The sequence below is a fragment of the Monodon monoceros genome, unplaced genomic scaffold (genome assembly GCF_005190385.1).
Source record: "Monodon monoceros isolate NGI ecotype Baffin Bay Population unplaced genomic scaffold, NGI_Narwhal_1 Super_Scaffold_21, whole genome shotgun sequence".
Classification (NCBI taxonomy): Eukaryota; Metazoa; Chordata; class Mammalia; order Artiodactyla; family Monodontidae; genus Monodon; species Monodon monoceros.
In genome coordinates this window covers 160,103,488-160,118,925 of record NW_021703778.1, presented here as the reverse complement: position 1 = coordinate 160,118,925, position 15,438 = coordinate 160,103,488, and the positions used below count along the sequence as shown (strand labels likewise).

Sequence of the window (15,438 nt, the reverse complement as noted above, 5' to 3'; positions counted from 1 at the left end):
CACTTAGGACAGCTAGCTTGCTCAGTCCCCAATAGAGCAAATGTCACAATGGTAATTTGAGAATGAAAAGGAAAAATTTCCATTCCCAGGAGAATTTTCTTCCCAAATCCTGACTCAGTACCCAAGTGAGCATCTTAAGATTGAGACCTTCCTGGTCAGTTTCCCTTCTCCAAGAGCTGGCCCCAGGGACTCCTCACTGCTACAGGACAAACAGCAGAGCAGCTGCTCCAGGAAAAAGGCGACCCGCACTTGCTGGCCCACATCCTTGCAGCTCCAGCCAGGGTACCAGGCTGGTTGGAATGCTTGCTCTCTGCAGAGTGGTTCAGCGGCTCAGGAGCTCTGCCCAGAGGGACAATGTTTGTGTCAGAGCCACAAGTGGATAATAGGGGAGTCCAGGGACCACCTCTAATTCTTTCTTGTCCCTCTTTGCAGCCCGGATGCTGTCCGATCACACTAGCTTGTGCCTGATCTCTTGGGTCAACTTGGCTTCTGGCCTTAAAGGCCGGTCTGGTTTTTGGTTTCCCTCTCAAAGGGCACTTGGAACAGAGTGAGGCAAGGCACCTGGCCCCTCCTTTTGGATGGGGCTGGGGCCATCCGTTCCAGTCATACTGGATGTACCTTGACCTTGGGCCTTTTCCCCCGCTTACATTAAGAATTGGGTTGTCACAAATGAACTTATTTACCCAAGACTCACAGGCATAGAGAACAGACTCGTGGTTGCCAAAGGGGGTGGGGTGGGGGAGGGATGGAATGGGAGTTTGGGATTAGCAGGTGCAAACTATTATATATAGGGTGGGTAAGCAACAAGGTCCTACTGCATAGCACAGGGAACTATATTCAGTATCCTGTGATAAACCGTAATGGAAAAGAATATGAAAAAGAATATATATATGTGTATAACTGAATCACTTTGCTGTACAGCAGAAATTAACACAACATCAGCTATACTTGAATACAATAATTTTTTTTAAAAAGGCAGCATCAAAAAAAAAAAGATTTGGAGTGTCAGGTGAGTGGTTCTCAGACTTCTGCAGTCTACGTGTTGCTTTGATACAAAAGATATTGGGTTCCTCTTACGCCGTCTGTGCCTACTGCTTCAAAACGCACAACAGAGGCTCCTGGCCCGAGTGAGTACAAGGTGAGCACTGCTCTAGCTGACACCCACAAGCTAAGCTGAACTCAGTACTGCCCGTAAAGTAAATTCATGGTGGGAAAAAACAAAGTCAAGCAATACCGAATTCCTTCCCTCCTGTGGAGGCTGGAAACTCAACAGTGCAGAGGGTCCTGTGCAAGGAGAAGAAAACGAGGCCCAGGTAGCAGGCAGTGTGTGCATTCTGGTCTGGTTGAACCGCGAGTTTCCTTGGATGGGTTTTTGAATTCTAAAAAACTGAAAATGAGAAGTGAAAATTCCCTTAAAACACCAGTTCTCTTATCAATTTGCCTAATAACCAGTTCACCAGAAATTCAATTCCGTGTGGAGTGTTTTTCGCGTTTGTTGCCACTATCTCAAAAAAAATATTTAATTTAAAAATTAAACTGAAACGTAAACTAAAATTTAAAAACAAGCTGGATGTGCCCTTCGTTTACAAACCCTATAACGCCAAAGAGATGGCAAAAAGAAACAAACAAACAAACCAAGGGACATTCCTATGTAAAAACACTCAAAAAGGTTTCAAATTATAGGCAAACTGCTCATCTGGTGACTCGCTTTAGGCTAACTGGTCTAGAGTCAAGGGCATGCAGAAGTCGACACTTTTGTGCTCAGGGACACTTTCTCGGGCCTGTATTCATCTTCTTTCAGACAAAATTCTAATCAACTCTCTTATTTGGTTTCCCAGCCCCTGGCATATTAGATGTGAATCAGAACAGGGAGGGAACAGCCAGAACCAGACCACTTGGTGTGTTCAGAAGGCCCGCTGATACCCTGACAGCCAGGGAGGGGCAAGTGGAGGCCAGAGAAAATGAACATGCAAATACAGGGATGAGAACATTGCCCTAGCGAGGGGCCTTGTCCTGTGTGCTGCCCCGTCTGCTCTCCTGCCTCAAGATTCTCTGGCTTCTGAAGGCACCTCTGTATTATAATGCGCATAATGCCAGCCAAATCGTGAAAAATATTTATAACAGGCTAAATCCCATGTTATCCACTTTGCCCCATTCATTGTTTTCTCATACAATCCATTTTAGAAAGGTTTTCGTCACAAGGGACCAAATCATTGACTCTTGAATTGGGACACCCATTGGAAGAAACCAGTTTCCCCTGCCCTCTGGGAGAAGCCTCCCCAGAACGCTGCCCCTAAGGGTGCCTTCTGCTACTTCATCAGCTCCCCCAGGCCAAACGAGAACAAATCCAATGGCCTGGAAGATTCCACTCCGAGAAGTCCTCTTTCACCAAAATGACCATGACCAAACGGTGACCAAATCCAGTTCATTCTTTTCTTTTTTTTTTTTAGCAGTTAAACTTTTATTTTACTTAAAAATTTTTTATTTACCTTTTTCTTTTTCTTCTCTACAAAAGGCAGATAATGATCGTTGATCTGCAGTTGCCGTGTTGTGCGCTCCCCGAAAGGGGGCAAAGTTGGGAGCTGGGGCAGCAGCTCGGAGGATGCCTTCACCGGCAGGACTAAGGGGGCAGGCACCCCCGCGGCCCCCTCTCCCGGCCTAGATCATGTCGGTGGTGTTGAAGACCCACTCCATGAACTTGTTCAGCTTGTCGGAGGCACTCTGGACTCTTGCAGCCTCAGGTTGTCCTCTCGAAAGTGCCCAGTTCATTCTTGATGTGCAGGGTGATGTGGGTATGAGGTCGTGAATAGCCCAAATCACCGTGAAATCTACTTTGGATTATTTGGTGGCTGCTGGTCCAGAATGGCTTCCTTCCTTAAGGAGACGTATTAGGATTTTCCAGAGAAACAGAACCAACAGTGCATGTGTATGTCTGTGTGTATACCTATATCTATATATCTTTCTATTAAGGAATTGGTTCATGCAATTATGGAGGCTGAGAAGTCCCATGATCTGCTGCCTCTGAGCTGGAGACCCAGGAGAGCTGGTGGGGCAGTTCCAGTCCAAGTCCAAGGGGCTGGGGACCAGGAAAGTTGGTCTAAATTCCAGTCTAAGTGCAGGAGAAAACCAAAGTCCCGGTTCAGAAATAGGCAGAAAGAGTGAATTCACCCTCACCTGCCATTTGTTCAGTTCAGGCCTCCAGTGGATTGGCTAAGTCCCGCCCACGTTGGGTAGGGCAATCTGCTTCACTCAATCCACAGATTCAAGTCCCATCCAGAAATACCCTCACAGACACACCCAGAATCACGTTCAGCCAAGTATTGGGGTACCCTGTGGCCCAGTCAAGTTGACGTGTAAAATTAACCATCACAGGATGCTAACCAATTTATTGCTGCTTCCTGCTGATTCCAATCCCCCTTTTACATCCAAAGCCCAAGGAGCCTCTGCTCGTCTTTCCCCTCCAAGGCCCTCTCTGAGGAGTGGCCAGGATTTAGGGTGGGACACATGGGAAGGAAGAGGGTTCAGGACGTGGGAGCAGGCTGAGAGGATGTGCTTTGGGGGCAGGGGCTGACCTCAGCCTGAAGGCTGACCCATCCCCTTCCACCCTTGGAAGAATATAGGTGGGCGAGGGCCGAGAGGAGCATTGCCTAACTTTAACCACCAGCCATAATTGATGCCCACACCGATTTATCTGATACTTAGTATCTGTCCTTTTATAAGTATTGTTGCTACAGTTACTTTAAGTCCTTTACAAGCCAGTACATTTGTGAGCACACCTAGAGGTAGTGTGGCTCTTGGAAAGAGCATGAGATCAGTTAACAGCAGGCAGAGTTGTGCCTCTGAATGTGTTGACTCCAGGCCAGTCACGGACTTTGGAATCTCAGTGCTCTCCCATAGGAGGTGAGGTTGCCACACTAATTCATAGTGTAATCTTGTCATAGTCAGATGAGATGACCTATATGAAAACACTTCATAATACTCAACAAATAGGGAAGGGTGAAGTAAAGGTAAGAAATGACTGTTTTTTACTGCTGTCACTCTGTTCCTTAAGTTTGTAAGTACTGGTCAGGATTAGTTAAAGAGTCATCACTACCTGCCCTGCTGTACTCGAAGACTAGACTTTAATATACTGGACTTCTCTTGAGATGGCTTTCAAAAAGTGACATAGTTCTTTGGCCAGTAAAGTGTATATACGTACCTATTTTCTGTTTTGCCTTATCTTACGGGTGCGTTGATCATTATTATCATAGTATGTAGCCAAGAATGATTCAGTTTAGGAAAATAATAGTCAACCTTTGCTGGTCTTTTGTAGGATGGTTTTGCCATAGCCCTTGCAAATAAAGTAGTGGCTTCTTTAAAACATGCCGGTTCAGAGTCACGGATCTGCATTTTTGAAGCCTGCCATTGATGGTTCAGTGTGAAAATTGTATTCCAGTGAAACACATCAGCATGTAAATCTAAAGTGTGGCCATTTTCATCTAGATTGAATATTATTAAGTAGCCCAAGGGATAGGCTGTAATTAAGATTTCGAAGAGCTTACTTCTGTTGACTGTGATGAGTAACCCCAGTATTGAAAGTGGCACACCAGTTTGAAGAAGGGGAAGATGGCGCAGCAAGACAGTATCTACATGTTTTGGCTTTTAGGTGTCATGAAAGAATTTGAGTTTTCTTCACCGATCCAAACATATGATGAGGGCAGCGATTTGAACGTGATGCAAATACGAGAATGTTCAGATTCCAGGGAAATCACATTTCTTTCTGAACGATGGCAGATTTCCACCTTGTTAGTCCCTCACTGATTCTAATACCTTCTTCCATGGGTTTAGGAACAAAGACCAGCTGGGGACAGATGAAGCCCTTGTTGGGGTTTATGCTTTTGCCTAATTAAAACGATTGGATTCACAGCCTGCTAATGCAGCTCTAGTTAGAAGGGAGAACAAGTCTCAGCTTGGATCCACTTCGGAAAGTTTGCAAAACCTCCCCCTGCCCTTTCACAGAACTGGGATGGCACATTTCCGATAGCGTCTTCATTGTGGTGCAATTCCATGATAACTGTTCTTAGGTGAGATGAGATGCTCACCTTGTTTTGTCCTACGCACACCATTTTAAAAGAAAGAAACAAAGTTCTCCATTTCTCTCAGGAGAAGTTAGTGAAAGGATCCATGCCTATTTGCACCACCTTAAGCAGATACCCAGCAGGCTAGGTTGGCACACAGCTCGTTTCAGCCGTCCGTATTTTCAGGTGTACCATATGTACTTAGTACATCATTTGATAATGCTAAAAAAATATTAAAGCAGTGTGAGACTAAAGGAGAAAGAAGATGAATGTTAGCATTCCCCTGGGGTTCATGGGTGAAGGAATTAACACAGCGTGGCACTCTACCCTAGCTGTGTTTGTTTCCATGGCAACAACTACGTACATGTTTCAGACTATCTACAGTGACACAGTTGCAGAAATAGTAGCTTGCAGGTTTCTGATATCGCATCAGTGGACAGGCAGCACGTACTATATTAAGTAAGTGTAAAAGAATTTAAAATATAGCTCTGATTCAGATGTATATTAGCTCAGCTAAGCGATGTATTGGGGATTTCGGCATTCCCCTTCCTCATGACAACAAAATCTGGGCAAAGTTGAAAGTTGCAAGATTCCAGTCAAACAATTATCCCTGCTTGGGTAAATATCATCAAATGAAACAAATGTGAGTGAGTTACAAAGGTAAGAAAATGGCTTTTGTAGATGACATATTTCAGAAGGATATTGTCAGTGAAGCTAATTTTTTGGAGGGCGGGTAGTGATGGGTAAGGAACGTAAGCTTTGGTTGAAAATAGCTGAGTCTTAAAGCAAATCAATGTGCACCAGAATCTTTAACTGCTGCTGAGTTTATGGTAACTAAGGTATTTGAATGTATCATTCTAAAATTGCTTTTATATAAAAATGATCAGGTGAGGAGCAGAGGGGCTGACTGGGTATATGCAGTTAAAGAGAAATTGGGGCTCCGTTGTCTTTCTGAATGCTTCTGTAAATATCGCCCTTCTCGCCAGGATGACCCTGGTTTGTCTTTCACATTCGCTGCTACTTTTTGCTACCATTTACTGTCCTGTGTGTTTGTATTATGCCGCCCCGTTGTAGCCTGAGAAGACTTGAGTGTTGGTTAGAGAGCACCCAAGTAAAGATGATAGACTTTGTAAGTGTGTGACTTTGCAATCAAATTGTACAGTAATTTAGGAGGAGAACTGTTCAAATGAGTATTTAGTTACAGGCTAGACCTCTGCTTGTGAATAGTAGCCTAGGTATTAGGTTAATGGATTTTGATGTGCACGTTATGATTGCGGGAGCTTTCAAGTATGTTGCGGTTCAATTTATACTGAGGTTTTCATGTCAGAATATTTTTATTTATGCCCATGATTCAATGGAAGCCTGCATTTACCTTACAGTTTTATTATTTATGTATCAGGAAAGAGAATGTAAAATTGCATGGTAATTTAAGCTAATCTATTCATTTGAGGAGGATTTGTTTTCTGACTGTAGGTGGACTTTTACAAAAAGTGGTATGAGAAACGCAGCTCTTGTATGTGTGAGACTGTTTTTTATGTGCACAGGGACTGTCTCCCACGTCTGCTGCACACTGTTCTTCACAGCAATTATGTGATTGAATGTTCGGAGGACACCTATGGGAGGAGGGGCTTCGGGAGCTTCCTGCACACCTGGGGGTGTGGGGGGCTGGGAGAGATTTGGGGTTGTGAGTCAGGGATGGAACCCTAGAATGTTTGACATCCTAATGGATAGATACGATTTGCCTTCTAAATAAGGTGATCCAAAGTGAAACTAGTGTTGAAACCTCCCAGCAATGCCCATCTGTAGCCTGAGCCACCCAGAGACGGGAAGTGAAGTCTGTGTCTTCTAAGGGGAATTTTTGTTTTTGTTTTTTTTATGGTGGCTCATACTAAAGGCAGCTCCTTTCTCAGACGGGGAGCCCCTCTGCCTATTCTCACACTCATCTCTGTAGTTTCGGGACCCCGGCCCATCTTTGGGGCCGACGGGAGGGCAGGCTTGCAGACCCTCTCCCCCATGGCCTGAGCTGCCCGGCGGGCCCTGGGTGTCCTGGTGGGCAGCCTCTCTCTGTGACAGCTGCAGGAAGCCACCTGTGCTTGGTCTCCCGAGGCAGAGAAACCAAATACTATTGGTGTGAGGGTTTCCTTGATGTTCCGCTATTACATTTGAGGGGCCCTGGAAGCCTTGGGTTCATTACCCTTGAGCTCTGAAACTGGAAATCAAAAACGTGCCAATGAACTACTCTGGATGATACTTCAACTTTTGCCTGTTTGGGGAATGCAAGCCCTTCCAACAGTTGATACGTTTGTATATTTTTTTTTCATCGTCCCAAAGTACTTTCCAGTGTAAAAAAAAAAAAATCTCCAGAAGACACCAGTCTAAGCCATGGTATGTTAACTCTTTCGTAAAAATAGAAAAACACATAAACCAAAACATAAAGCCCTAGGCGGCACCAGTCATTCAAATGTAAAATCCTGGCAGTGCTTGTAGGAAACTCAATTGCTTCCATTGGAAGAGCCAGGAAGTTGATTTGGAAAAAAGTAAATTTGAGGGATTCCCAAATAGTGGCAGCATGAAATGAATAAGAGAAAAATGAAGGTACAGACTGATCTTATTACCAGTCGTAAATGGTAATAGAATTGCCAGAATAAACTTCCTGGGCATAGCTCATTTAGAGTCTCCACTGCCTGGTTGTTTCTGAAGGTTCTTAGTGGTCACAGGGTAAGAGCCAATCCCCAGGCTGGTGTCCAGGGCTTTCCACCATTAGTCCCTTTCCAGCCTTCTCTGTCACTAGGTCTCTTTCTTGAGCATCCCGGGGCCTGCCCTAGGGTAATAAATACTATATCCTGGCCTCATGGGGGAAGTTTCTAGGCCTTTGCTCTTGCTGCTGTCTCTGCCTGGATTCCTTTCCTCCCACTTTCCCGGCTTCAATTCCAATTCCTCCAAAAAACCTTACAGATCTCCCTCTGTCACCCTCCCTGGGATGACTTTTCCATCCTTTCCATCATGCTCCCATAGCAGTTGGTCTTCAAATTATAGCACTTATTTTACTATATTAGGATGAGTTGTATCTTTTCTGAACTGTGATGTAAATGTATCAAAGACGCAGGACCGGGCTTCCCTGGTGGCGCAGTGGTTGAGAGTCCGCCTGCCGATGCAGGGGACACGGGTTCGTGTCCCGGTCCGGGAGGATCCCACATGCCGTGGAGCGGCTGGGCCCGTGAGCCATGGCCGCTGAGCCTGCGCGTCCGGAGCCTGTGCTCCGCAACGGGAGAGGCCAGAACAGTGAGAGGCCCCCGTACCGCAAAAAAAAAAAAAAAAAAAAAAGACACAGGACCCTGATTTAGGTACTTCTGTAGCTTTTGCCATACCTAGAACAGTACTTCAAACTTATTTTTCATTGAATTCTTAAACACTTGCAAAGGTATATACATCATTGAACAGTCTTCTGCTCAAAGACAGACTGTTAGATACTGAGATTCCTAAGTCTATGTCTGTCACAGAACCAAGCATCATGACCAATTCAGCTACTATCGGATGTTTCCAAACTTCTGGCTGTTTGGCATCATCTAAACACGGAAGCCAGGTGAATGGCTGATATTCTTTTCATCTTCATGGAATCAAAGATTTTAGAGCCAGAAGGAACTTTAGGGAGCTAAAATCATATTACAGAGGAGAGAATTGTGAACTTGAACCGGTAAGTGACTCTTCCGAAGCCACGTGGTTGTTTAGTGACCCAGGTGTGTGGATCCAGCCGGTAATATCTCTACGTGGTCCTGCCTCCTGAGCCTTCCTGGCTGTGGCCTTGGGTTCCACTGAAGATATAACCAGTCAATTTCCTTTCTGCCCCGCTTTGGGATTGGCTGGCCTTCTGTCTATACACACCGTCATCCAACAATAATTCCATTAACCACTCTTTGCTCGAGGCTGATATCACTGGGATAGAATTAAAAACAAAAGAGAACTGAGAGTTGAACTCAGGGGGACTGAGAGCAATGCTAACAGTTCATTAGCCATCGCCTTGCTAAAGCTACGGCAGCTGCTGGCTTCAGTCAAGTTCAGACCCTTAAAAAGAGTGGAAAAAAGAAAGCACATAGTTTCCAGTGCCTGGGTACTGCACAGCCATCCAGCTGGGTGTAGCACCATGGCAAAAAGATCTGTTCAGTTTCAGAAATACAAGACCCCGTGCTTGCACACAGGGAGGGGACTGTAGCTGCAACCGGGCCTGATTTGGCATTACTTCTGCCTGCAGTTCTATCAGACACAGCTCCTATGGGAAGTCCATTAGTATCTAAAGAAAGAACCAACCCTCCAAGTTGACATAAGGACCAGGGCTTGTGTGTGTGTGTGTGTGTGTGTGTGTGTGTGTGTGTGTGTGTGTGTGTTTAAAGGCCTGTGTCTAAGGTCGACAGGCTTTTCAAGAGAAACTCTTGGTTTTCTATGTAAACGGTGTACTTCCTCTGGTCCAGAGTTAGCCTGTTAAGGGAATGAAGCACAATTCAGGTTTCTGAGTTGGAAGCCTGATGAATCTTTCTGCCAGTTACATATGGAAATAAATTAGTAAATGGTCCATCTGGGACTAAACTACTGCAGAGATGATAAATTATCGCCATCATATGTCTGTGTTGCTGCAGACTGAGTCGTGCTCACCAGGAGCTGCTGAAAGATATCTGGATGCTTTAGCGAGGTCAGAGGAATAAAAGTTAAAAAAAAAAAAAATTAGAAGTAAAAAATTTACCTTGAAATGTTTCTTGGGAGGACAGTTTGGTTGGTGCCAAGTTTGTGCCTTAGAACTGCTCTATCTGCAAATATTTAAAAGGAGAGTCTGGGCATAAGAAATATTTTACTTTTATATTTTCAAAGGCCAATACAGTAACAAGTATTGATTAGTACCCAAATGTCTCAGTGAGTAGGATAGTATAATTATATATACAATAAAAATATACCCCTGTGTAATATTGCACCTTATAACTTTCAGAGCAACTTCTTGTCTGTTTTCTTATTTAAATTTCAAAGGTGGGACAAGTCAGTGTCTCTAATTCTTTTTTTTTTTTGCGGTACGCGGGCCTCTCACTGTTGTGGCCTCTCCCGTTGCGGAGCACAGGCTCCGGATGCGCAGGCTCAGTGACCATGGCTCACGGGCCCAGCTGCTCCGCGGCACGTGGGATCTTCCCGGACCAGGGCACGAACCCGTGTCCCCTGCATCGGCAGGCGGACTGTCAACCACTGCGCTACCAGGGAAGCCCTCTAATTCTTGATGGATGAAAAACTGAGGTTTAGGAAGTTGAGTGCCTTGCCCTTAATGACACAGATGGCTAAATGGCAGAACTGGGATGAACAACGGATTCGGAATCCAGCTTCATTTCCATCAGAGCCTTGCATGACATCAAAAACATTTTCAGTTTTTCATCATTCATCTAGCAGCACCAGGAAATGAAGCCTTCTATTTCTGTCAGTTTTCTAGAAGCAAAAGCCATACCTTCTTGATCATGAAAAGTAGTTTTTTCTCTAATTAGAAGTGTTGAGTATTAGTTTAACTTTTTTAGGGCATGTTTTAATTTTTTTAATTGAGGTGTGATTGACATAAAATTTGATTAGTTTCAGGTGTACCACAATGATTCAATATTTGTATATGTTGCAAAATGATTACCGCAATAAGTCGAGTTGACATCTGCCACCTTACATAGTTACAAAAAAAATTTTTTTTCTTGTGATGAGAACTTTTAAGATCTACTCTCTTGGCAACTTTCAAATATGCAATACGGTCTTATTAACTATAGTCATCCTATATCTCCACGACTTACTTTATAACTGGAAGTCTGTACCCTTTGATCCACTTTATAACTGGAAGTCTGTACCCTTTGATCCCTACACCCATTTCTCCCAGTCCCTGGTTTAACTTTTCCTTTTGACTGAGGCACACCCCTCTCCACTTGAGTTATTTTATAAAGCTAAAACCATCAGTGCCGTCAGGGGCTTTTTAGGGGTGGTAACATTTTGCCCCTTTGCAGAATGGCCCGAGGCTACTGTGACATCCAGGTTCTTATGCCTGCTTTGAAATTTTCTTTTGTGTCTTTCTCCAGGGCAAACCTTCAGCAGTTAATCCTTGAAGCAGCTGAGGTCCTCCCCTCTAGAAAAAGCAGTTCAAAACGTACAGAAAAGCAGACTAGACTTAGATATTATTAAATCACCTGGTTTATCAGATGTCAGTTTCTAAACATAAGCCATAGGTGCTGCTAAGTAGTCTTCATACAAGAAAGAGAAGCAACGGGCCCCTAGCATTTACGGGTCTGTGCTTGGCAGTAACCTTGTCTCACCGAGATCACCTCCAAGTTTCTCACGTATCAGCCAGACCTGGTTCCTCCATGTACCTGAATAGCCCTCATGCTTTCTCACCTCTGGGCCTTTGCTTCAGCTTTTCCCTATTCCCGCCTGTCAAAATCCTGTGCAGATCTCAAGTCCCATTACTATTGTCTTGATGCTTTCCCTTACCTGCCTCCCCACACCAATCAGAAACAAATGTCTCCTTTGAAAACTTCTAACTCTTTGTTAGAGAAAATAACACGGTCTGTATTTGAGTTGCCTGTATACCTGTATTTGAGTTGCCTGTATACCTGTTTTATCTCCCACAGAGGACAATACATTTCTCAAGGGCAGAGATTTCATCGTCTTCTCTCTCTGACCCTTCTTCCCTCCCCAGTCCCTCGCCCAATACTTGGCCCTTAATTGAAGCTTAACATGCAGTAGAGTAGGGTAATTTTATTTTTTAACAATGGACTCAATGTCTTTGGATGGGTGGATAAATTAATGATTTAAGATGTATCAGTATCACTTGGAGGGCTTGTTAAAACAGATCCCTGAGCCCCACCTCCAAATATTCAGATTTAGTAGATCTTCGGTAGGGCCAAGAATCTGCGTTTCCAACAAATTCTCAGGTGATACTGATGCTGCCCTTCCAGGGACCACAGTTTGAGAACCACTGATAGAATGAATTTGTTTCCTAACATTCTCACACTAAAGCTCATAGGCTCACACCATTCTTTTCATTAGAGAGCCTATTGCTGTGTCTTCCTTGATGTGTAGGTCAAAAAAATATCTTCCATTAGAAATTATGATGCCGTCTATCCTGTGTACCAACTTTTCTATTTTGTAAGATTATAGGTTAACCGTATCCTCCAAACTTGTAGCCCATTTAGTGAGCTTTAGCTTGATGGCATCTTTTTCTCCAGGAATAGAGCCAGCGTAATTTTATTTTACAACAATAGACTAGGGAGTCATTGACTTTGCAGCCTGTATACCTGGTCTACCCGGAGGATCAAGGCTGGTTCTCATGGTGGAAGGCCGGCCTTGAAGGCTTGCTGGCGCTCTGATGTTTTTCCTTTATATTATAGACAAGTGTTTCAGTGGCAGCTGAAGTAAAGTAAAATGATCTCACAAATGTCTCAATGGCAGCTAGAGTAAAATAAGATAATCTCATAATATCTATGGCATGTATTTTCAAATCTCTGGGTCCTTTTATGCCCCATGAGGCAGTTTCAAGAACACTCCATCACGAAAGACCCAGTGCTTCAATAACTTTCCAAGAAATAAAGAGGTACCATTGCAATTGACTTTTTCGCTGAAGTATGTCATGTTTTAGAGAGTCAGGCCAGAGGCGACATCCACCGTGGTTGAGAGGGTTCTCTCTCCTCCTCTGCTCTAATCCCGTCGTCCTTCTGCTCCTCTCCACCAGCCACTAGGCGCATCATCTCCTAGAAGACCAGCGTTCTCGTGATCATGGAGGCCTCTCTGTCCTTTCTGTGACTGGAGCAATGCTGACCTCGGTTTCCTGGACCCATTCTGACTCAGGTAACCAAGCTTTGCCTTCCCCAGCTGGCTTACACCTCATGGAGATTGCACTGAATAAATGAAATACCAAAGCTATATTTAAATGCAAATGCCAAATTGATTGTTTCTCCAGCAATTGATATCCTCCCCCTCTTCCTCCGCGTCTTGGTGTCTTCTTTTTTTTTTTTTTTTCTTTTGCGGTTCGCGGGCCTCTCACTGTTGTGGCATCTCCCCCGTTGCAGAGCACAGGCTCCGGACGCAGGCTCAGCGGCCATGGCTCACGGGCCCAGCCGCTCCGCGGCATGTGGGATCTTCCCGGACCGGGGCACGAACCTGTGTCTCCTGCATCGGCAGGCGGACTCTCAACCACTGCGCCACCAGGGAAGCCCCCTCCGCGTCTTATTTTTTATTCTTTTTTCCCCGCGTCTTCTTAATGATCAATTTATACAGCTGATCAGACTGACAATGTGGTCAATGAATTTAGGCATTAAGGTAATGAGAATGAGTCACATCTTTATTTAAAATTTTGGTGTGTGTCATAGACACAAAGCAACAGGCACCTTGCTGGGAATTTTTGTATAGCAACTAGCCTCTGCCGTACGTAGTTTCTCTAAGCCATTTTCTTTCCTATAACACTATATTTCTTTTTATAAATTTATTTATTTATGGCTGTGTTGGGTCTTCATTGCTGTGCGCGGGTTCTCATTGTGGTGGCTTCTGTTGTTGCGGAGCACGGGCTCTAGGCACGCAGGCTTCAGTAGCTGTGGTTCGAAGGCTGTAGAGTGCAGGCTCAGTAGTTGTGGCGCACGGGCTTAGTTGCTCCGCGGCATGCGGGATCCTCCCGGACCAGGGATCGAACCCGTGTCTCCTGCGTTGGCAGGCGGACTCTCAACCACTGCGCCACCAAGGAAGCCCCTATATTTCTTTTGAATTGTATTAATCTTTCTAATGTTGGACCTTTTAATTGAGTTTAATAAGTATTATTGAGTATCTGTTATGTGTTGTCAGGGCAGATGGGGATAAAAAACTATAAGACGTATAAAAACATAAGATACATCCTCATGCAGCTCAGACCTTAGCAAAGGAGCCACGACTCACTCATAAGAAAATGGCAGATGGCGCTCAGCTTCCAGCCGGAGCCGTGCACTATGGTAGCTCTCTGGTTCAGGGAATTAAGAGACTTTGAGGATTGGGATTGAAATAATCGGAGAGTTCATGGAAGAGGGAGGGCTGAAGGTGGGCTTGGTCACTGTGGATCATTCAGCCAAGAGGGAAGAGAAGCAGCCTGGTCTGGCCCGGAAGGCGGGAATGAGCCTGCCATGAGCCTAGCCAGTGAGGACCACACAGGGCTTGGAGGGCCCTGAGCCTCTATCCCAGCCAGAGCCAGGCTCCTCCTCGGGGCCTGGGTCCCTTAAGGTTCCCCTGGGGACACGCTACCTGCTCTGTTACAGAGTCACCTTGGCTGACGGCTTCCTTCAGGGGACCCTAGTCTGTGGTGCCCCAGCCCTGGCTTGGCTGCTCCCTGGCTGGTCTTCTGCTTCCTTGGGCTTGCCCATACCTGGCCTCTGCCTCTCTACCTGATTGTTTATTCTTACATACCTGCCCCCCTCCCCTCTACACTCTGCCTGGCGGGTGTGGCTTGACAGGGCCCCGGGATGAACCAGGTGCTGTGTGAGGTCAGTACCTGGTGATTCACAATGGGTGATTCTGAGCTGAGAAGTGGAGTGGAAGGGTAGGAGGAAGAAGCCAGGAACGTGAGTTTGTACGTTGATGTCAAGAGTGTATCAAGAGTTCTGAAAACCAGAATTCAGGGAGGGCCTCAAGGCTGAAGCTGGGGCCATAGTCAGGGGTGGGAGCCCAGTGTGCTGATTCATCTTGCAATGGCCCAGCAAATCCTGCCCACACCTAGCTCTTCTGGATAAAGCAAGTGGCGGCATTCCTGCCCTGGGTCTTGAGGGTGCTGCTGAGGGTCGCCGGCCGAGGCTCCCGCCCATCCCATCAGGTCTGCGTGGCCACACACCACCTGCCTTAGCGTGCACCAGTGCTTCTGGAACTGAGGCCTGGCTCATCCAGGAGCTCAGGCCTTCCTGGAGTCAGAGCCCTGGATCACCAGCCACCAGGAAGTGGAAGGACTAGAATAACAGTATTCGTGTTCCCCTCCCACAGAAGCGACTGCCTAATCTGTTGTTGCCCTGCCTCTTCTAAGCCTGGGGTGGGTTAACTACGGCCCGCCGGCCAGGCATGGCCCACTGCTTGTTTGGGGTGAACAAGCTGAGATGGTTTTCACATTTTAAAATGACTGGAAAAAATTAAAAGAAGAATAGTATATTTTGCCTTGTAGAGATGATATAGAATTTAGATTTCAATGTCCCTAAATTAAGTTTTACTGGAACATAGTCATGTTCATTTATTTCCAGATTGTCTATACCAGCTTTTGCGCTACAAGGGCAGAGTTGAATAGGTGCGTCAGAAACCATAAAGTATTTACTTTCTGACCCTTTACAGAAAAAAATTTGCTATCCTCTGGCCTAGGCAATTGATTGACACAAGTGTTTGC

The 15,438-nt window shown here is 45.3% G+C and overlaps 1 protein-coding gene across 4 annotated transcripts in view; it reads left to right on the top strand.

Moving 5' to 3' along the window:
• Window positions 1–15,438, top strand: part of FOXN3 (forkhead box N3) — a 403,885-nt gene that overhangs the window by 92,538 nt on the left and 295,909 nt on the right. For all 4 annotated transcript variants that reach the window (XM_029238650.1, XM_029238649.1, XM_029238644.1 and 1 more), the window contains exon 2: window positions 12,787–12,902. The gene's annotated coding sequence lies outside the window, so the exon portion shown is untranslated. The remainder of the gene's footprint in view (window positions 1–12,786; window positions 12,903–15,438) is intronic.